Genomic DNA, 23,654 nt, shown 5'->3' with positions numbered 1-23,654 from the left:
TAACATTCACAGCATCTTCACCACGAGTACGTTCTATCTCAAGAAACTATTTTCTTTGCTCATCTGTAAGAAGCAGCTATTCATCCATTTGGGATTGATCATGAAATTGAAGCCATTTATTCACATCTTCAAGCTTCACTTTTAATTCTAGTTTTTTTGGCTGTTTTCACCACATCTGCAGTTACTTCCTCTACTGAAGTTTTGAACTGCTCCGAAAATTATCCATGAGGGTTTCAATCCAGTTCTTCCAAACTCCTGCTAATATTGATATTTTGACTTTCTCCCATGAATCATGATTACTTAAATGGCATCTAGACTGGTGATGCCATATACTTTTCAGAAGGTTGTCAATTTACCTTGCTCACATCAGTCAGAGGCATCACTATCTATGGTAACAATAGCCTTACAAAATGTATTTCTTAAATAATAAGGTTTGAGTGTCAAATTACTACTTAATACATGGGCTGCAGACTGCATGTTGGGTTAGCAAGCATGAAAACAACATTAATCTCCTTGTACATCTCTATCAAAGACCTTGGGTGACTAGGCATATCATCAGTGACCAGTAATATTTTGAAAGGAATCTTCTGAGCAGTAGGTCTCATCAGTGGGCTTAAAATATACAATAAACCATGCTGTAAACATGTGTGCTGTTATCCATGCTTTATTGCTCCATTTATAGAGCCCAAGTAGAGTTGATTTTTCATAATTCTGAAGGGTCCTGGGATTTTCAGGATGGTAAATGAACATTGGCTTCTGCTTAAAGTCGCCAGCTGCATTAGCCCCTTACAAGAGAGTCAGCCTGTCTTTGGAAGCTTTGAAGCCAGTCATTGACTTCTCTCTAGCCAGATGATGGCATCTTCTTCCAATAGAAGCTATTTGGTCTACATTGAAAATCTGTTGTTTAATGTAGCCACCCTCATCAATGATTTTAGCTAGAGCTTCTGAATAACTTGCTGCAGCTTCTACGTCAACGCTTACTGCTTTGCCTTGCACTTTCATGTTACGAAGATGGCCTCTTTCCTTAAACCTCATGAACCAACATCTGGTAGCCTTGAGCTTTTCTACTGCAGCTTCCTCCTTCTCTCAGCCTTCATAGCCTAATCTCATCTGGATTAGGCTTTGGCTTAAGGGAATGTGTGGCTGTTTGATCTTCTATCCAGACCACTAAAGCTTTCTTCATATCACCAATAAGGCTATTTTCTTAATCATTCATGTGTCCCCTGAAGTAGTGCTTTTAATTTCCTTCAAGAACTTTTTCTTTGCATTCATAACTGGTATTAATTAGAAAATACTTTATTGCTTAAAAATGCTAATGGTCATCTAAGCCTTAAGTGAATCACAATCTTTTCTGCTGATGAAGGGTCTTGCCTCTATGTTGATGGCATACCTCAGCTTTCTCTGTGCCTCACTAAGTTTAACCATTTCTAGCTTTTGATTTAAGGTGAGAGGTATGCAACTCTTTCTTTCACTTGAACATTTAGAAGCCATTGTAGGGTTATTAACCGGGTTAACTTCAATATCATTGTGTCTTAAGGAAAAGGGTAGCCCCCCAAAATAGGGAGAGAGATGGAGGAATGCTCAGCTCGTGGATCCGTCAGAATGCACACATTTATCAAGTTCACTGTCTTATATGGGCAGAGTTCCTGGCACCCCAAATAAATTACAATAATAACATCAAAAATGACTGATCCCAAATTATCATAACATATGATAATAATGAATCAGTTGAAATATTGCAAGAATGACCAAAGTGTGCCACAGAAATACCAATGCTGTTGGAAAATGTTGCCAATAGCTTGCTTGAAGCTGGTTGCCGTATATGTTTAATCTGTAAAATAATGCAATACCTGCAAAGCACAGGAAACCACAGGGTGATAAATGGAGGCATGCTTGTATTTTAATTGACAAAAAATTACATATACTTATCATGTACAACTTGATGTTTAGAAATACATATACAGGCCGGGCGCGGTGGCTCAAGCCTGTAATCCCAGCACTTTGGGAGGCCGAGACGGGCGGATCACGAGGTCAGGAGATCGAGACCATCCTGGCTAACACGGTGAAACCCCGTCTCTACTAAAAAAAATACAAAAAAAACTAGCCGGGCGAGGTGGCGGGCACCTGTAGTCCCAGCCACTCGGGAGGCTGAGGCAGGAGAATGGCGTAAACCTGGGAGGCAGAGCTCGCAGTGAGCTGAGATCCGGCCACTGCACTCCAGCCTGGGTGACAAAGCGAGACTCCGTCTCAAAAAAAAAAAAAAAAAAAAAGAAATACATATACATTGTGGAATGGCTAAATTAAGTTAATTAACATATTCTTTCGCTTACATACTTATATTTTTGTGGTGAGAACACTTAAAATCTACTCTCTTAGTGATTTTCGAGAATAAAATACATTAAGTATAGTCACTATATCGTACAATTTTGAACTTACTTTTCTTATTTAACCGAAGTATTTTATCCTTTGACTAACATCTTCCCAACCACGTCCTTGTTTTTTATTTTATTTTATTTTTTATTTTTTTCAGGCTTCACCTTTTACTCAGCATTCAGAACCCATGCATACTGGCTAATCTCATAGTGAATTTTCAGGATGGTAAATGAGCATTGGCTTTGACTTAAAATCACCAGCTGCATTAGCCCTTTATAAGAGAGTCAGCCTCTACTCAAAACCAATAATAAGAAGTTATTTCTACGTGGTTTCTCGTTCTGGTTTTACTCTCAGACAATCCTTTCAGTTCTCCCTCTTCATCACACACTGTGGGGTCAGTGTTAGCCCATGGCCACCTCCACCATTACCCCTAGAAACAGAGCTTGCTTTAGGTCTTCCAGGACTCTGTTTATCTGGAAGGAGAGTTTGGGCAAGTATGCTCAGGGAAGAGAGAGTAGGATGAGGAGAAGATTTAAAACCCCCTCAATAGAGACTGGATACACTAGATAATGTGGAGGGATTCACAGTAACTCTCTAACAAATATAACATGAAAATATTAGAAATTTAGAAAAACTATTTAGATGTATATGTTCCAGTAGAGATATGATAGGTTTCCACTATTTGTTTTCTAATTTTATGAATATGTTTTGGAAGAATATGAAAGCACTATGTCAACCATGGTTGACATTTACTACTTTTTTAAAATTTATTTTTATTTCAATAGGTTTTTGGGGAACAGGTGGTATTTGATTACATTAATAAGTTCTTTGGTGGCGACTTCTGAGATTTTGGTGCACCTATCACCCAAGTAGTGTACACTGTACCCAATGTGTATTCTTTTCTCCCTCACTACCTTTCCACCCTTTCCCCCGAGTGACCAAAGTCCATTGTATCATTCTTACGCCTTTGCATCCTCATAGCTTAGCACCCACTTATGAATGAGAAACTATGATGTTTGGTTTTCCATTCCTAAGTTACTTTACTTAGAATAACAGTCTCCAATTTCATCCAAGTTGCTGTGAATTGCATTATTTTATTCCTTTTTATGGCTGAGTAGTATTCCATTGTATATAAACACACACACATATATATACACACCTATATACACACATATATATACACATATATATATATGTGTATACATACACCTATATATGTGTGTATATATATATATACACACCACATTTTCTTTATCCATTCATTGACTGATGGGCATTTTGTAGATAACTAGTAGTGGGATTCAGCTGCATTCAGTAGTGAATGCAGCTGGTGATTTTAAGTCAAAGCCAATGCTCATTTACCATCCTGAAAATTCACTATGAGATTAGCCAGTATGCATGGGTTCTGAATGCTGAGTAAAAGGTGAAGCCTGAAATCAAATGGTAGATCTACTTTTAGTTCTTTAAGGAATTTCCACAGTTTTCCATAGTGCTTGTACTAGTTCATATTTCTACCAGCAGTATAAAAATATTCCCTTTTCACCACATCCACACCAACATCTATTAGTTTTTGATTCTGGCCATTCTTGCAGGAGTAAGGTGGTATCACATTGTGGTTTTGATTTGCATTTCCCTGATCATTAGTAATGTTGAGCATTTTTCTACATGCTTGCTGGCCATTTGTATATCTTCTTTTGAGAATTGTCTGTTCATGTCTTTAGCCCACTTTTTGATGGGATTGCTTGTTTTTTCTTACTGATTTGTGTGAATTCTTTGTAGATTCTGGATACGAGTCCTTTGTTGGATGTATAGATTGTGAAGACTTTTTCCAACTCTGTGGGTTGTATATTAACTCTTCTATTTCTTTTGCTGTGCAGAAGCTTTTTAGTTTAATTAAATCCCATATATTTATCTTTCTTTGTGTTGCATTTGCTGTTGGGTTCTTTGTCATGAAGTCTTTTGCGTAAGCCAATGCCTAGAAGGGTTTTTTTATGTTATCTTCTAGAATTTTTATGGTTTCAGGTCTTAGATTTAAGTCTTTGACCCATCTTGAGTTGATTTTTGTGTAAGGAGAGAGATCAGAATCCAATTTCATTCCTCTACATGTAGCATGCCAATTAGCCCAGCAATATTTGTTGAATAGGGTGTCCTTTTCCCCACTTTATGTTTTTGTTTGCTTTGTTGAAGATCAGTTGTCTGTAAGTATTTGGATTTATTTCTGAGTTCTCTATTCTGCCGCATTGGTCTATATGTCTATTTTTGTACCAGTACCATGTATAGTTTGAAGTCAGGTAATGTGATGCCTTCAGGTTTGTTCTTTTCACTTGATCTTGCTTTGCTCTTTTTGGGTTTCATATGATTTTTAGAATTTTTTTTTTCCAGTTCTGTGAAGAACAATGGGGGTATTTTAATGGGAATTACATTGAATTTGTAAATTGCTTTTGGCAGTATGGTCATTTTCACAATATTGATTCTACTCATCCATGGGCATGGAATGTGTTTCCATTTGTTTGTGTCAATGATTTCTTTCAGCAATGTTTTGTAGTTTTCCTTTTAGAGGTCTTTCACTTCCTTGGTTAGGTATATTCCTAGTATTTTACTATTATTATTATTATTGTTGTTGTTTTGCAGTTATTGTAAAACGGGTTGAGTTCTTGATTTGATTCTCAGCTTAGTCGCTGTTGGTGTATAGCAGAGCTACTGATTTGTGTACATTGATTTTGTAATCTGAAATTTTTCTGAATTCATTTACCACTTCTAGGAGCTTTTTGGAGGATTCTTTAGGGTTTTCTAGGTAGACAATCATGTCATCAGCAAACAGCAACAGTTTGACTTTCTCTTTACTGATTTGGATGCTCTTTCTTTCTTTCCCTTGTCTGATTGCTCTGCCTAGAACTTCCAGTACTGTGTTAAATAAAAGTGGTGAAAGTGGGTGTCCTTGTCTTGTTCCAGTTCCGAGCGGGAATGCTTTAAACTTTTCCTTGTTCAGTATAATATTGGCTGTGGGTTTGTCATAGATGGCTTTTATTACCTTAAGGTGTGTCTCTTCTATGCCGATTTTGCTGGGGGTTTTAATCATAAAGGGATGCTGAATTTTGTCAAATGCTTTTTCTGTGATTTTTGAAGTGATCACGTAATTTCTGTTTTTAATTATGTTTATGTGGCATATCATGTTTATTGACTTGTAAATGTTAAACCATCCCTGCATCCCTGGTATGAAACCCACTTAATCATGGTGCATTATCTTTCTCATATGCTGTTGGATTGGTTAGCTAGTATTTTGTTGAGGATTTTTGGATCTATATTCATCCGGGATATTGGCCTGCAGTTTTCATTTTTTGTTGTCTCCTTCCCTGGTTTTGGTACTATGGTGATACTGGCTTCATAGAATGATTTAGGGAGGATTTCGTCTTTCTCTATCATGTGGAATAGTGTCAACAGGATTGGTACCAATTCTCTGAATGTCTGATAGAATTCAGCTGTGAATCGATCTGGTCCTGGATTTTTTTAATTGGCAATTATTTTATTACCATTTAAATCTTGTTGCTTATTATTGGTCTGTTCAGAGATTCTATATCTTCCTGGTTTAATCTAGGAGGGTTGTATATTTCCAGGAACTGTTGAATCTCCTCTAGGTTTTCTAGTTTATGTGTGTAAAGGTGTTCATAGTAGCCTTGCATAATTTTTTGTGTTTCTGTGGTATCTGTTGTAATATCTCCCATTTTGTTTCTAATCAAGCTTGTTTGGATCACCTTTCTTCTTTTCCTGGTTAATCTCATTAATGGCCTATCAACTTTATTTATCTCTTCAAAGAACCAGCTATTTGTTTCATTTATCTTTTGCATTTTTTGTTTGTTTGTTTCAATTTCATTTAGTTCTGTTCTTGTCTTGGTTATTTCTGTTCTTCTGCTGGGTTTGGGTTTGGATTGTTCTTGTTTCTCCAGCTTTATGAGGTGTGATCTTAGATTGTTTATTTGTGCTCTTTAAGACTTTTTGATATAGGCATTTGATGCTATGAACTTTCCTCTTAGAACTGCTTTTGCAGTATCCCAGAGGTTTTGATAGGTGTGTCACTATTATCATTTAGTTCAAAGAATTTTTTAATTTCCATATTGATTTCATTGTTGAACCAGTGATCATTTAGTAGCAGGTTATTTAATTTCCATGGTTTTGGGGGTTCCAGCTGATTTCCAATATTACTCCACTATGGTCTTAGAGAGTACTTGATTTAATTTCAATTTTCTTACATTTACTGAGACGTGTTTTGTGGCCTATCATGTGGTCTATCTTGGAGAATGTTCCATGTGCTGATGAATAGAATGTATATTCTGCAGTTATTGGGTAGCATTTCTGTAAATATCTGTTAAGTCCATTTGTCGTAGGGTATAAGTTAAATTCATTGTTTTTTTGTTGACTTTCTGTCTTGATGACCTGTCTAGTGCTTTCAGCGGAGTACTAAAGTCTACCACTATTATTTGTTGCCATCTACCTCATTTCTTAGGTCTTGTAGTAATTGTTTTATGAATTTGTGAGCTCCACTGTTAGGTGCTGATATGACTTGGTTGTGTCCCCACCCAACTCTCATCCTGAATTGTAACTCCTATGGTTCCCACATGTCGTGGGAGGAACTCGGTGGGAGATGATTGAATTGTGGGGATGGATATTTCCTGTGCTGTTTTCGTGATAGTGAATGAGTCTCATGAGATCTAATGGTTTTAAAAATGGGTGTTTCCCTGCACAAGTTCTTCTTCTCTTGTCTGCTGCCATGTGAGATATGCCTTTCACCTTCTGTCATGATTGTGAGATCAACTCAGCCATGTGGAGCTGTGAGTCCATTAAACCTCTTTTTCTCCCCAGTCTCAAGTATGTCTTTATCAGCAGTGTGAAAATGGACTAGTACAGGTGCATATACATTTAGGAATGTGATATTTTCCTGTTGGACTAGTCCTTTCATTATTATATAATGACCCTCTTTGTCTTTTTTTAACTGCTGGTCTTTTAAAGTTTATTTTGTCTGATGTAAGAATAGCTATTTCTGCTCACTTTTGGTGTCTATTTGCATGGAATATTTTTTCCACCCCTTTACCTTAAGTTTATGTGAGTCCTTATGTGTTAAGTGAGTCTCCTAAAGAGCAGACACTTAGTTGGTGAATTCTTATCATTCTGCCATTCTGTAACTTTTAAGTGGAACATTTAGGCCATTCACATTCAATGTTAGTACTGAGATGTGAGGTATTATTCTATTCATCATGCTATTTGTTGCCTGAATACCTTGTTTGTGTTTTTTTTTTTCTTTTCATTGTGTTATTGTTACATAGGTCCTGTGAGACCTGTGCTTTGAGCAGGTTCTATTTTGGTGTATTTCAAGGATTTGTTTTAAGACTTAGAGCTCCTTTTAGCAGTTCTTGTAGTGTTGGCTTGGTAGTGGTGAATTCTCTTAGCATTTATTTGTCTGGAAAAGACTGTATCTTTCCTTCATTTATGAAGTTTAGTTTTGCTGGTTACAAAATTCTGGGCTGATAATAATTGCTTCCTTTAAGGAGGCTAAAACTAGGACCCTAATCCCTTCTAGCTATAGGGTTTATGCTGAGAAATCTGCTGTTACTTTGATAGATTTTCCTTTATAGGTTACCTGATGCTTTTGCATCATGGCTTTTAAGATTATTTCATTCATCTAGACTTTAGATAACCTGATGACCATTTACCTAGGCAATGATCTTTTTGTGATGAATTTCCCAGGTGTTCTTTGAGTTTCTTGTATTTAAAGGTCTAGATCTCTAGCAAGGCTGGGAAAGTGTTCCTTAATTATTCCCTCAAATATATTTTCCAAGCTTTTAGATTTCTCTTCTTCCTCAGAAATACCAATTATTCTTAGGTTTGGACACTTAACATAGTCACAAACTTCTTGGAGACTTTGTCCATTTTAAAAAAAATTATTCTTTTTTTTTTTTTTTTGTCTTTGACAGATTGGGTTAATTAGAAAGCCTTGTCTTCAAGCTCTGAAGTTTTATCTTCTGTTTGATTCTATTGTTGAGACTTTCCAGTGCATTTTGCACTGGACATCTCTAAATGTGTCTTTAATTTCCAGAAGTTGTGTTTGTTTTCTATTTATGCTATCTGTTTCACTGAAGATTTTTTTCTTTTTTATTCTGAATCATGTTTTTTTTTTTTTTTATTTCTTAAGTTGGAGTTCACTTTTCTCTTGTGCCTCCTTGATTAGCTTAATAATCAATCTTCTGAATTCTTTTTCTGGCAATTCAGAGATTTCATCTTGGTTTGGATCCATTGCTGGTGAGCTGGTGTGATCTTTGGGGGTGTTAAAGAAACTTGTTTTGTCATATTACCAGAATTCTTTTTCTGGTTTCTTCTCATTTGGGTAGACTGTGTCAGAGAAAAGATCTTGGACTCAATGGCTCCTGTTCAGATTCTTTTGTCCTACAGGTGCTCCCTTGATGTGGTGTTCTCGCCCTTCCCCTAGGAATGGGGTTTCCTGAGAGCCAAACTGCAGTGATTGTTTTTGCTCTTCTGGGTCTAGCCACTCAGTGAAGCTACATGGCTCTGTGCTTGTACTGGGGAGTGTCTGCAAGGAGTCCTGTGATATGCTTCATCTTCAGTTCTTTCAGCCATGGATACCAGCACCTGCTATGGTGAAGGTAGCAGGGGAGTGAAATGGACTCTGTGGGGGTCCTTGGTTGTATTTTTGTTCAGTGTGCTGGTTTTGTGTTAGTGGACCGCCAATCAGGATGTGGTACTTTCAAGAGTGCATCAGCTGTGGTACTCTAGGGAGTACCTCTTGGGAGGTTGCAAACTCGTCCTAGGGTCACCTGGTTAAGTATTCGTGTTTCTCAGGCAGTGGGCAGGGCCATAGAGTTCCCGAGAGATATGTCCCTTGTCTCTGGTAACCAGGACTGGTCGAGAAAAACCACCAGGTTGGGGCAGGGATAGGCTTGTTTGAGCTCAGACTCTCCTTGGGAGTGGCTTGCGATGGCTGCTATGGGGGATGGGGGTGTGGTTCCCAGGCCAATGGAGTTATGTTCCCAGAGGGATTATGGCTGCCTCTGCTGAGTCATACAAGTCACCAGGGAAGTGGGGGAAGGCTGCCAGTCACAGGCCTCACCCCACTCCCACACAGCCCACAATTCTAAAAGCCAGTCTCACTCCCACCATGCCCCTCAAAGAGCACTGACTCTATTACCAGACAGCCAGAGATCAGGGCTGAGAACTAGACCCAGACCACCAGCCTCTCCACTGAGAAAGCAAATGGATGCACAGTTTTTCAGCATCTCAGGGAGACTACAGCAGCAATCCAGTTCTTTCAAATGACTTGTGGATTATCTTAGCTTTCCTGGTATCTTCCTGTGGAAGTTCTTGGAGCAAAAGTTCATGATATGAGTCACTACACGTTGCTTTATCTGTCCAAGCCAGAGCTTCAGACTAGTCCTGCCTCCTATCCACCACTAGAAATTTTGTTAAGGGAAAAATCTGAAGAATTATAAAATGAAAAGTTAATTTAGGGGAGTTTGGGAATTCTTTCCAGTCTGAGAAACAGTCTCAGATTTCAGACCTCAGCCTGTATATAGATCAGTTATTTCACAGGTAACCAAGTCACCCTTTTCTGAGTTACTGGTGCCCAATAAGTAATACTGAATATTAAGGGTTTTTGTTTGTTTGTTTGTTTGTTTTAACTATATATAACTGACCCTAAAACTCTCAAGACTTCTTTGGAGAATTGAGAGCTGCTCTGCTGTTACTCCAATAAAAATGGGTTGGCATTTGGATTGATTGGATTTAGGTTGGTGCTACAGTCCTGCAAACCCTGGACTTCTCAAACTAAAACATGTCAAATTATGAAACTGTAGTCACTTAAGAACCTGAACTGGAATTTTATGCTTCCACATGTTCATCATGAGAATTTTCAGATTTACAATTTGTAGACTTAATCATTGTAAATATCTATGCATTCAACAACTCACTTCTAATGGATGCAGAGACACTTAACCAAATGACAATTATTTCCCCCTGCAAAAAGTGGCTCTACTGTTATGGGCGGGAAACATGGACAATAAATTATTTCTGCTAAAGAAAGGGTGTTGAAATTCAAAGCCCAACTTGATCTCTTGATGCCTTCTATATTTTGCAAGCCCATATTCAACTGTCATTGCAGTTGTTACTACCTTAGTACACAACATAAGTGATGACATGTAACCCTTTGTGAATTAATAGTTTATGCAAATACTAGGAGCTTCAATTTCTTTTCTCATTAGTGTTTGTTATTCAAATAAAATAATCTTGAGGGCTTATTGGTATAAGTAGATATAGAAATAATCTATTTTTAACTATTTCTAACTAATTATTTTACAGATAAATAAAGTGAGGCCTACGGTTAAAAAGCAAATGAATAAAAAAGGCAGAACTTACACTCTTGTTCTTGAACTTTTTACTGATGGTCTTTCTACTATTATATACTGATTCCCTTTTTGTAAATAAAAGTATCTTTTAGCCTCAAGTTTTTCCAGTATTATTAACTTAGGAATAAAGGGTTTTATTTAATCACCAAAGTCTATGGCATTTTAGCAAAACATCCTACAATATTTCAGCTAGACTACTTGAAAATATAATTCATTATTTTGAAGATGGTAAAGCACAGGTATTATAAATGATGCCTCATGAATATTTGTGACTTCAACAGCAATTTCTTGCATATATATATATATACACACACCCCTACACACACACACACACACACACACACACACTCCTACAAACACGTCTTTCAGGAATGCCATCCCTTATATAAAGATGCATATAAATGTGGGTATGCATACACATACACACATATATCTACACACACAGAGACACACATCTTTCAGGATTGCCATGACTTACATGAAGATGGAGTCCTAACATTTTAAAACTATTAGGAATTGTGCTCTTTGAGAGAAATCCAATACTTAAAATGCTAAATATTCAAGCTATTGAGGAAATAGCTGGAAAAATTGGAAAAGAGATTTGTTTCTTTCTGTTCCTTTTCAAGGGCAGAATGAAAACAGAGGTGCGAAGTTTACAACTGTGTTTCTTGGTTCCATATTGAAAGGTCTTGGAATCACAAGTTGATGTAATTTTATAGTGCATATCATTCCCATCACTTTGGTACTTTGGGAGGTGTTTCCTCCTGTCTAGGTCTGTTAACATGTTTACGCAGCCTGCCATCTGAGAAGGAATTTTCCCTGGCGGCCATGACCTAATTTTAAGGTTCTGGCAGCTGAATGCAGGCAACTGACAGCCAAGCTTTTCCTACTTAGCATATTAATCGCCTCCATTTTTAGCGTGCAGCCATGATAAGAGGAAGCCAGTGACGGATTCACCAGCTTTTCTGAAAATCAGGCTGATAGAACACCCTATGCACTTCTGTAAACCTCAGACTTTCCACACATACATTTTTTTGCGGGCCTCTCTGTTTCCAGTTTCTGGATCTTGTTCAGACTTGAACATATGCTATATATAGTGGCAAGTGGTTGGATTCTAGAAGCTGTCAAACTTTACTAGCTCAGATAAAGATCGGCCTGTTGCTTTTTTGTTGATTACCTTTTCTTCCCCTTTAATTCCCATTTATACTTGTTCCTGTAATCTAAGGAAGAAGATTTCATTTTTCTCTAGAAGGAGATGCTTATGCAGAGCCAAATGAACCATTGTGCTGTTCTATTTTCTGATGATATGCATAGGAAGAGAAAATCTTACTGATTTAGCATTCAGTAAGAGTAAAATGATAAAATATTTAAATAAATATTTCAGTGTTTGAAAATATTATAGAATCTATTGTTTGGGAAAATCTTTGGGCTTATCTGAAATAACTTTCTATTTTATTTCTTTATAAACTTGACAAATGTTTACTTTTTTTTGCATTACAGGTCATAAGAAATGAAACAGACTGCTGTTTTCACAAGGTAATATTGTTCCTCATCTCACTCTGTTTACTTTTAGTTATCTTTCTTTCTTTGGATGGCATGAATTTTGGCCAAAACACTTTTTTTTTTCCAAGTGGTTGTAGGCTCCTAACACTATCGAAAAGGAAATTTAATAATAAATATATTGGTATTTTTAATTATCACATTGAAATTTTCATTTTTCTTTGAGATTTTAGCTAAAAGTCAGTGATAAATATGATGAAAAAACAAAGGATGGTTCTGAAAAATCATGTAATTTTATTTTCCTGTATATCTTGGGTTCTTTTTTGACTGTGCGATAGTTTTTCTTAGAGGCATTTACAGAGGGACATAAGGACACTCACCAAATAGGGCTAATTTGAAGAAGGACACAGCTGACTTAGTAGGAAGAAGGCAGAAGAATTGTCTCCTGGTAGTCAAGACTCTGAAAATAAGACTTAGGATAAAAGATTGGATACATGCAAGAATAGAGTTCTTAAAGATCACCAGCTGAAGTTTATGATTTTTCATTCTTCTCTGCCCTAAGACAGCCATATTTTACCATTTGAAACATAAATAAAAATGACTTCCAGGCTTATTTGATTACAGACTGAATTACTCTATCATAGGATGACAAGAAATGAGAGATAGGTTTCCCATAATGAAAAGTCTGTGAGACTCCATATTTCCTGTAAAAGATGATATGAGGAAACCAGGCAGATTTTTCTTTCATTCATACTCTTTTATATGTGCGCAATAGTACTGTCAATCTCTATTATATCATTAGGTTCCCTAGAAGGTCTTACATTTGGCAGGAGAATGTAAGTTTTAGGGTAATTTTTCTGAGTAGCAACCCAAGGCCAATGTAGTAAATTTTGAAAGATCAATTACATTACAGAAAAGGGTTGCATAACATAAATGTGTTCCGCCCACTTGTCAACATGGGTAAAGACATTAATATTGTAATAAGTGCAATGACAGAATTTCATTTTCAGACTCTAGACTTCCTAACAGTAGCAGTGTCAAGGCATCAAACCTGTGAGTTTTGCTTCTTTAATAGTTTCTATAAAACTTGACAGCCTTTCTGTACGTTGCAAATACTCTAAAACCACCTTGACTTTATACATTAGCTAAATTGCCTGGGAACTTTTTCTAGATACAACTAATTCCTGAAGGTAGAGAAGACAGTGTGAGGATTGCAAGACCACGGATGCAGTTCTTCGAGGTAAAAGGCTGTTTTACTCATATTTGTGATGTCCTGTTTGTCATGTAAAAGAAAGTCAATAGATGCTTCACTGAATGAATGTATAAAGCTGTGAGCTAAGAAATTTCTCTGGAGAAAAAGATGAAAAGTCTGAATTCTTCTTGTGCACCTCAAGTGATAGTCACTGTTAAGTAAACCTGAGTGGCATGAAAGTGTAGGATCAAGGATGATAAAAGGGACATTTTAATATTATATTTAAATAGGAGGCACCATTGCATAATATTTTCAGTTTAAAATCAAAAAAGAAAATGACTTTTTCTGCCAAAGACAAAAGTGTAAATCTGTTTCCTTTTCCACCATATGCCACAAATAAAAAAAAAAAAAAAAAAAAAAATCATAGATGTCAAAGAGAATAGAGGCTGGAGGAAGCCAACCAGCTACAAGGACCAGTAAATAGTCGAAATCCATTCCTAGCTCAACAGTAAAGCAAAATCCAATATTTAATAAGCATAGCAAAGAGGAGGAGAGTTGTAAGATATGCACTTAAACTTTACCTGCATGCACATATGTCTTCAGACCTTCAGATTTGCTCTCACTCCTGGACCCAAAGTTCTGTTCTCAACATATTTTTTGTATTGTTCTAATTTTTCCTCTAGAACTTATGTCAAGCATCATGCATTCTTCCCTGATTTTTTTTTTTTTTTTTGGAGCAATCTTCTCAAGTCCTCCCGACAGCATATTTACATATGCCTCTCTTTCTCCATTTGCTTTCACTTCAGTTAGAATTTGAGAGCCCAACAGGATTATATCTGGTTTGTAATAGGCTCTATAGCTTCTAGCACACCATTTGACACATAAAGGTAATAAACAAAAGTAGATATTAATTAAAGCAAAATCCAAAACTTGTCAACAAAAACACATTAGCAAATAAATGAACATCTCCCAGCAGGCAAAGAGGGCATAACAATCATTGAAAACGTGACAAGTCTAGGAAAAGAAACCAGAAGAGAAGAAAAATGAAAACCTTCTGTATTCCCATATTTGATTTTTCCAATTTGTACAGCTGATAAACTATCCAGTCTAAAGGCAGTGTCATTGTTAGTGCATTAAAATATTGTAATCCCAGCACTTTGGGAGGCCGAGGCGGGTGGATCACCTGAGGTCAGGAGTTCAAGACCAGCCTGACCAACATGGCGAAACCCCGTCTCTACTAAAAATACAAAAATTAGCTGGGTGTGTTGGTGGGTGCCTGTAATCCCAGCTACTTGGGAAGCTGAGGCAGGAGAATCGCTTGAACTCAGGAGGCAGAGATTCCAGTGAGCTGAGGCAGTGCCACTGCACTCCAGCCTGGGCAATAAGAGCAAAACTCCACCTCAAACAAACAAACAAGCAAACAAAAACATAAAATAAGGTTAACTGAGGACTCTATCTATCTTGTTTAACATATAAAATATATTAATGTGAAGTTGTCCATAATAACTTGTGATTTTTTAAAACTGAAGCATCTGTATCGGGTTACTTTGCTCTACTTCTCTTTTCTTTATTAGTTTCATCAGTAGTGTATCACTGTTACGAGTCTTTTCAAATAATCAAATTTTTACTTTGATTATTTCTATTGTATGTTTATTAGTAATTCATTAACATTACTTCTTATTTCCTTCCATTTTCTTTGAACTAAATTTGTTGCTATACTTTCGATTTTTGAGACAAATACATAGAACATTCCATTTAAGCCTTTCTTCTTTACTAATATACATATTTAAGTCTAGAAAAATTCCTCTGAGCACAGACTTAGCTGCATCCACAGGTTTTGATTCAGTTTTAAAATTTCCCTTTTTTATCCATATGTATTTAGGTATACATTTTAAATTCTAAACCACTGGCTACTTTCTAGCTACTTATACTGAGTTTGAGCTTAATTCTAACATAGCCAGAGAACACAACCTTTTTAGTTAACTCTTGGAAATCTGTTGACACTTGCTTTTTCCTTTCCAATTTTGTTATGTGATTTCTTGAAAAGATTGTATTTGAGTATTTAAAGGTTTAATATAGGTTAGGTCAAAACTGATTTATATTCTTATTTTTTTTTGTCTGCTTATTCTATCAGTTACTGATAAAAAGCATGTTATCATTTTCCTTTATGATTATGGTTTTGTCTATTATTTTTTCTTAATGCTTTCAAATTTTAATATAATTAGAGTTATGTGATAGTTTTCTGGCTGACTGATGACGTCATCATTATGAAACATTTTTATTTGTTTTTCATAATGATTTTTGCTTTGGATTCTTCTTTGATGCAAGTATATCTAGGCCAGCATTTTTTATTGTTTGTTTGTAGTTAGTATTTGCATTGTATATCATTTTTGATCTTTCTATATTCTTATATTAAAGGTGTATACCTCATAAACAAAGCTGAGAGCTTTTTTGGTGTTTGTCTTTGTAATGGACTCAATTGCCTCTTACAAAAATTCATGTTGAAGCTTTAACCCCTAGTACCTCAAAAGGTGATTGTATTTGGAGATAGAGTCTTTAAAAAGGTAATTAAGTCAAAATGAGATTATTAGGCTGGGCCGTAATCCAATACGACTTGTGCGTCTATAATAAGAGAAAATTTGGGCACAGACAAAGGGAAGACCATGTGAAGACATAAAAGGTAACTGTCTACCAGCTGTGGAGAGAGGCCTTAGAAGAAGTCTAAGTCTAAGCCTCGCTTCATAGCTTGTGTCTTGATCTTGGACTTCTAACCGCCAGAACTTTGAGAAATAAATTTGTGTTGTATAAACCACCTAGTCTGTGGTGCTTTGTCATGGCAGCCTTAGCAGACTAAAGTCTTCTAACTGGATTATTTGTTTTTCATTCAGAATGTGTAGACTAAGATAATTACTAATGTATTTGGTATGAATTTGCTATCTTATTTGTTTTCTATATTTCATAGACTTTTTCTAGGTTTCTTTGAGTTAATAATATTTATTTTACTTTTCTCCTCTATTAGGTTATTAATTACATAACACTTTACTCTTTGTTTACTGACCACCCAAAACAGCACTTCTTCTTGACTCAAAGTCTAACATACTAATACTTTTATAATCTACCAACAATGCTAGGACCTTAGAATCTCTCTCACCTTTTATGATGTTACTGCCATACATTTTATTTCTCAATTTATTTAAACCCCTCTATTACTGTTGTTTTATAAGGTCAATATTCTTTTAGATTTGCTCACATATTTACACTCTCCTTTATTCTTTATTTTTTCTGCTCCACTGTTATTTTTGGAAGCATTTTCATTTTGTGTGTGAGATTCTATTGCCTGAACTGCGGTAATAGTTTTCTAACTGAGCTGTCTGCTTGTACCCTTTGCCCCACACTCTCCATAGCTTATTTTCAGCATAGGAGTCAGGATGATTTCCATAAAACCTAAAATCATGTCACTCCTCTGCCTATTTCACTCAGAGTAAAAATTTAAGTTCTTTTTGACCTACAAGGCCCTTCATGTTTTAGAATCCTTCTGTGTCCCTGACCTTGTGTGCCTTTCTCCTTTTTATGCATTGGGCACAGTCTGTTTTCTATCTAACAGTCATGCTCCCACTTCAAGGCTGTTGCACTGCCTGGAATGCTTTCCCTTAGTGAATCTGAAAATCTCGTCCCTTCATCATCCTCTTGTTCTGCTTATCACCATTTTAGCGAAATGCATTGACTGAATGTATTACCTACTCTTTAGTAAAAAACAATTAAAAGCTGATATCAGAATATTCAGATCACTATACGTTAGTGTTTTTTATGTTATGAACTGTTTTCAAAACTCCCATGTTGTAGGTCCATTTATTTTCAATAAATCATTTATTCCTTTTCATCAAATTCCAAGGTAAAGAACTCATAATTATTATAAATTTGCCACATTTAGATACTTTCCTGAATACTATTTGAATTTTGGTGTTCAGCGGGCACAAAACAGGAAAGTAGTATTTCTTACTTAGTAAATATAGACAAAGTTTATTTTTGCCAGGGTAAATTAGATGTTAGATTTATAGCCCTGGTACCATTTGTCTATAATTAAGGTAAGGAACATTAATTGAGCAACTTCTATGAACCAGGCGTTTCTTCAAGTATTTTTATTTAAGTAATTCTATTTAATTATGTTAACAACCCTTTGATATGTTTATTCCTCTTTGAGAAATACTATTTCTGCTTTGTAGATGAGAAATTCTGACTTAATTATTAACTATCTGTGCCTTCTGGCATGTCTACTTCTTATTTTTCTGTTCTGTACATGAAAGTTGGTTGTTAACTTCTCAGATTCTGAGTTTAGAGGATAGAAAATCAACCATTTGCCATAAAAGTAACTTTGGGCTGGTCAATGTATCTCCTCAGGCCAGGGTTTCCTTTTCTGCAAACAGTAAGGACTGTAATAACTGTAATTTTTATACAGCAATCTTTCTGATTCCACTTAACCAGATCAGAGTAGAGGCAAAAGCATTCAGACTTTGCCTCTAATGTTTCATTGAAACTTACTTTTTTCTTTGCTAACTTTCTCTGGCTGCTCTGAGCCTTCCAATTTCCCCTAAAGGCTAGAGAAAAAATTGGTGGAGAATGGGCAACAAATGATTGTATTTGGAGTTTCCATACACAGGAAATTCATTTTTTGATTCAGAAGTAATTATCCTATATAATATCAGACTGCCAGAACTTGAATAATTATAGCAAACAAATTCCAGCACTTTTAACCATTTAAAAATAGCTTTTTGCCCACCATGTTTTATTTTAGCCTTTAAGCAATTCTATGAGGTAGAAATCATCATTATTGTCATATTGTAGATGAGCAAACAGGTTCAGTAAAATATCTGTGCAAGACTTCACTGTTGCAAAACTCCAAATATATCATTTTTCTTTTCCACTTGGCTACTAATAAAAAAATGAAAGACTGCTATTTATTTGTCTGATTGTAATTGACATGGAAAGTAAGACAATAAATAAGGTAGTGTAGCAATTTTCTTTAGAGAATATAGAGATTTAATTGAGCTTTCCTGATCTTAACAACAAAGACTTCCCTTTATTTGATATGCATTTTAGGCCAGGGAAAGAAATAACTGATTCATTTTTGCCTCAGAAGTAGCATGAATTAAAAGATGGAAGTATTCTTTCTTGATAACTTATCAGCAAATGAAGGCTGAAACGTCCAATGAGTTTGGAAATAAGCAGGAAATTGATGACTTTTTTGCATAATAATTTGGTAGATAAAATGAAGGAAGATCCTCAGACCTCAATGAAGTGAATAGGAAGTGAAGAAATATAGAGTTTTCTTTCAAGAAAAAAAGATAAAAAGGTATTTCATGGTTATGGATTGGAAGAATTAATGTTGTCAAAACAATCTCTATCAAAATATCAATTACATTCTTTACAAAAATGGAAAAAAAATCCTAAAATTTGTATGAAACAGCGAATGATTCTAGACAGCCAACACAGTCCTGAACAACAACAACAACAAAAAAGCTGGAGGCTTCACACTATCTGACTTCAAAATATACTACAAAGATGTAGTAACCAAAACAGCATGGTACTGGCATGAAAACAGGCACATAGAACAATGGAACAGAATACAGATCCAGAAATTAATCCATGGATTTACAGCCCACTTATTTTTTATAAAGGCACTAAAACAAATCCTTCAATAAGTGGTGGGAAAACTGGATATTTATATATGTAGAAGAATGAAACTATAACCTATTTTTCACCATATATGAAAACCAAACCAAAATGGATTAAAGCCTTAAATGTAAAACCTGAAACTGTGAAACTACTAGAGAAAACATTAGGAAAGTACTTCAGGACATTGGCCTGGGCAAAAAGTTTTTGTGCAAGACCTCAAAAGCAATGGCGACAAAAGCAAAAATAGACAAATGAGATTATATCAAGTTAAAAGCTTCTGCACAGCAAAGAAAACAATAAAGTGAAGAGACAACATATAGAATAGGAAAAATATTTGCAAACTATTCATACAAGAGATTAATATGGGCAAATGATCTGAATAGATGTTTCTCACAAGAAGACATATAAATGGCCAAGGGTATATGAAAAAATGCTCAACATCACTAATCGCAGAAATGCAAATTAAAACCACAATGAGATATCTCATCCTAATTAAAATGGCTATTATTTAAAATGCAGAAAATAACAAATGCTGTCAAGGATGTGGAGAAAGGGAATCCCTTGTACGCTGTTGGCGGGTATGTAAATAAGTACATGATATGGTTTAGCTGTATCCCCACCCAAACCTCATCTGGAATTGTAGTTTCCATAATCCCCAAGTGTCACGGAAGGGACCCAGTGGAAGGTAATTTAATCATGGGGACAGTTACCCTCATGCTGTTCTTGTGATAGTGAGTGAATTCTCATGAGAGCTGATGGTTTTATAAGGGGCTTCTCCCCTCCCGCTTTGCTCTACACTTCTCCTTGCTACTGCCATGTGAAGAATGACATGTTTGCTTCCCTTTCTGCCATGACTGTAAGTTTCCTGAGACTTCCCTGGCCCTGTAGAACTGTGAGTCAATTAAACATCTTCTCTTTGTAAATTACCCAGTCTCAGGTATTTCTTCATAACAGTGTGAGAACAAACTAATACGATGTGCCACTGTGGAAGACACTATGGAGGTTCCTGAGAAAACTAAAAATAGAATTGCCATATGATTCAGCAATTCCACTATTAGATATATATACACAATATAAAAAATAAATATACTGAAGAGATATCAGCCCTATGTTTATTGCTGCACTATTCACAAAAGCTAAGATATGGAGTCAACCTGTGTCCATCAAGGGATGAATAAATAAAGAAAATGTATTTATACACAATGCAATATTATTTTGTCATATAAAAGAATGGCACCCTATCATTGTCAGCAACAAGAATGGAATGAGAGGACCTTATGTTAAGTGAAGTTAACTAGGCACAAAAAACAAACATTGCATGTTCTCACTCATTTTAGGGAGCTAAAAAATTGATCTCATGAAGGTAGTGAGTAGAATGATAGTTGCCAGAGGCTGGGAAGAGTTCTGAGGAGGAGGAAATGAAGAGGAGTTGGTTAATGGCTATAAAAGTACAGTTTGATAGAAGGAATAAGTTCTAGTGTCTGATAGCATAGCATGGGGACTATGATTAACACTAATTTATTGTATATTTCAAAATAGCTAGAGGAGATTTGAAATGTTTCTACACAAGGAAATGATACAATTGTGAGATGCTGATGGATATCCTAATTACCCTCATTTGATTATTATGCATTGTATGTATGTGTATGTGTAATAATCAAAATATCCCATATGCCTCATAAATATGTTCAACTATTACATATTAATAAAAAAGAGAAGAAGTGTATCAGAGAAAAAAATAAACATAAATCAATGTCCAGATGGGGATATTTTTTACAGTTTTTGAAAAAATTTTATTTCAATAGCTTTTTGGGAACACTTTTTTTTTTTTTTTTTTTTTTTTTTTTTTTTGGTTACATGGATCAGTTATATAGTGGTGAATTGTGCTGCTGTAATTATGAGATTTTTGGTGCACCTTTCACCCATGTAGTATACATTATACCTAATGTGTAAGTTTTAAAAAAAAATTTCTAGCTCCCCTCCCCCTTATGAGTCTCTGATGTCCATTGTGTGATGCTGTGTACCTTTGCTTATTCATAGCTTAACTTCCACTTATAAACGAGAACATAGGGTATTTGCTTTTCCACTTCTGTGTTACTTTACTTAGAATAATGGCCTCCAGTGCCATCCAAATGGCTCCAGAAGACATTATTTTGTTCCTTTTCAATGGCTAAGTAGTATTCTATGGTGTATATAAACACATTTTCTTTATTAATTCATAGTTGATGGGCACTTAGGTTGGTTCCGCATCTTTGCAATTGTCAACTGTGATGCTATGAATATACGTGTGCAAATGTCTTTTTCATATAATGACGTCTTAGCCTTTGGGTAGATACCCAGTAGTTAGACTGCTGGATCAAATGGTAGATCTACTTTTAGCTGTTTAAGGAATCTCCATACTGTTTTCCATAGAGGGGATTTAATCACGGAAGTTTATTATAGTTTTATTACTTGTTTCCTTATTTGTTAGAGAGAGGTTAAACATTTCCTTAGTCAGAGGGCAGGAGCAAACAAGTAGTAAAGTGTTGTGAGAACCAGAGCAGAGTGTTGAAGACAGGAAACATGCAATCAGGGCCTAGAAAGGGAGATGAGTTATGAATAGAGGAAAATGGAGTGAAAGAAGAACCATAAGATATGCAGGATGGAAACCATTTGAAGTTAAGGGTGTTTTCTATCTGGTTCCTGTTTTCTCAGTGAAATAATTTGCAAGGACATTTACTAATGTTGATAACGGCAGCCTCAGAGTTTTGGAATATTTTAGCGAGACAGGAGATGATATAATAGAAATAAGATAAAATGAAACACAGGTGTTGAGAAACTGAAGGAAGTTGGAAAACACGCAATGGTATTTCCACCAATCTGAAGGTTGTGTGACCTTTTACCTGCAGCACTTAAGCAGATCAGGGTAGGGAAACGCGGAGTTCTTTGAGGTATATGGAGTAAATGGGCAAGGGAGATAGGGAGTATTCTTACTTTACATGATCAGTTACGGAGTCTAAACAGGGTAGGGAGGAAAGTAAGACAAGAGGTATACCGAGGGAAGGACCAAGGGATTTGAGATTTGTGTGTGGTCAAAAATCAAAGGAGCCTGAGTGAAGTGCTGAAACACTGAAACCAGATGAGTTTGTGGTTAGAGTTCAGGACTTTTTTTTTTTTTTTTTTTTTTTGAGACAGAGTTTCACTCTTGTTGCCCAGGCTGGAGTGCAATGGCATGATCTCAGCTAACTGCAACCTCTACCTCCTGGGTTCAAACTATTCTGCCTCAGCCTCCCGAGTAGCTGGAATTATAGGCATGCACCACCGCTCTCGGCTAGTAGAGACGGGATTCCTCTATGTTGGTCAGGTTGGTCTTGAATTCCCGACCTCAGGTGATCTGCCCACCTCGCCCTTCCAAAGTACTAGGATTACAGGTATGAGCCACCGTAGCTTTCACATACAAGAAGATAAAAGTATTGGTGTGTGTTTTAGTTCATTCAGGCTGCTATAACTAAATATGATAAACTGGGTGCCTTATAAACAAGAGAAATTTCTTTCTCACAGTTCTAGAGGCTAAGTCAAAAATCAAGGGACCAGCAGAGAGTGTCAGCTGAAGGCCAAATTTCTGGGTCACAGGTAGAAACTTTCCACTGTCTACTCACATAGTGGGAGGAGCTAGGGATTTTTCTGGTGCCTCTTCTATATGGGCACTAATCCCATTCATGAGAGTTCCACCCTATTGAGTTAATCTCCTCCTAAAGTCTCCACCTCCTAATACTATCACCTTGGAGGTTAGGATTTCAGCATATGAATTTTGGGAGGACATAAGTATTCAGTTCATTGAACTGTTACTACACAAGAAAAAAATATATTGACTTTTCTCTAACATTGTTTTGAAACCTGTTTTAAAGAAGAAATAGGCTAAAATTATATTTAGAGATGAAGCACTGATAGATGCCTGTAAGTTTATAGTGCATTTATCTAAATAGTAGTAAGTTCCTAAGCTATCAGAAATTTGGTAATAAGGTTGATATGCTGATTATTTGTGATCAGCATTACCAAGTGATAATGCTGATTATTTGGAAGCCAAAGATTCTTAGGGAATTCTTAGGGAATTTCTAAGCTTAGGGAAATTAATAAAACAGAAAATCAGCTGAGATTTTGTCTTGTTAATTTAGAAAGCACTTTCTAAGCTGTCTTTCTAAAAATCTCTGGAGTTATCTCACAGGAATATGTGTGTTGCAAGTATACATCTGTAGCATGCATAACAAAGAAGGAAAAAGAGAAGGAAATGTAGTTTTTGAAATTACTAATTCAAGTTGAGTATAAAAATATGCAGTGACCTGGCACCATTCTGTCAATTTTCCTCTCACTTCCTTTGTTGTTAGAGATGTGTACACCCTAAATGGATGGATGAAAGCTATTAGTAATCTGTCTAAAAAAGAAATTGATTTTTTTTAATTTTAAAAATGCATCTTACCCAGGAGCTCTTTGGTGCTTTACAGAGATGGAAAGACTCAATAATTTATTTA

This window comes from Rhinopithecus roxellana, chromosome 6 (genome assembly GCF_007565055.1).
Source record: "Rhinopithecus roxellana isolate Shanxi Qingling chromosome 6, ASM756505v1, whole genome shotgun sequence".
NCBI classification, from domain to species: Eukaryota; Metazoa; Chordata; class Mammalia; order Primates; family Cercopithecidae; genus Rhinopithecus; species Rhinopithecus roxellana.
The sequence above is the reverse complement of the archived record's forward strand: the minus strand, read 5'-3'. Positions refer to the sequence as shown.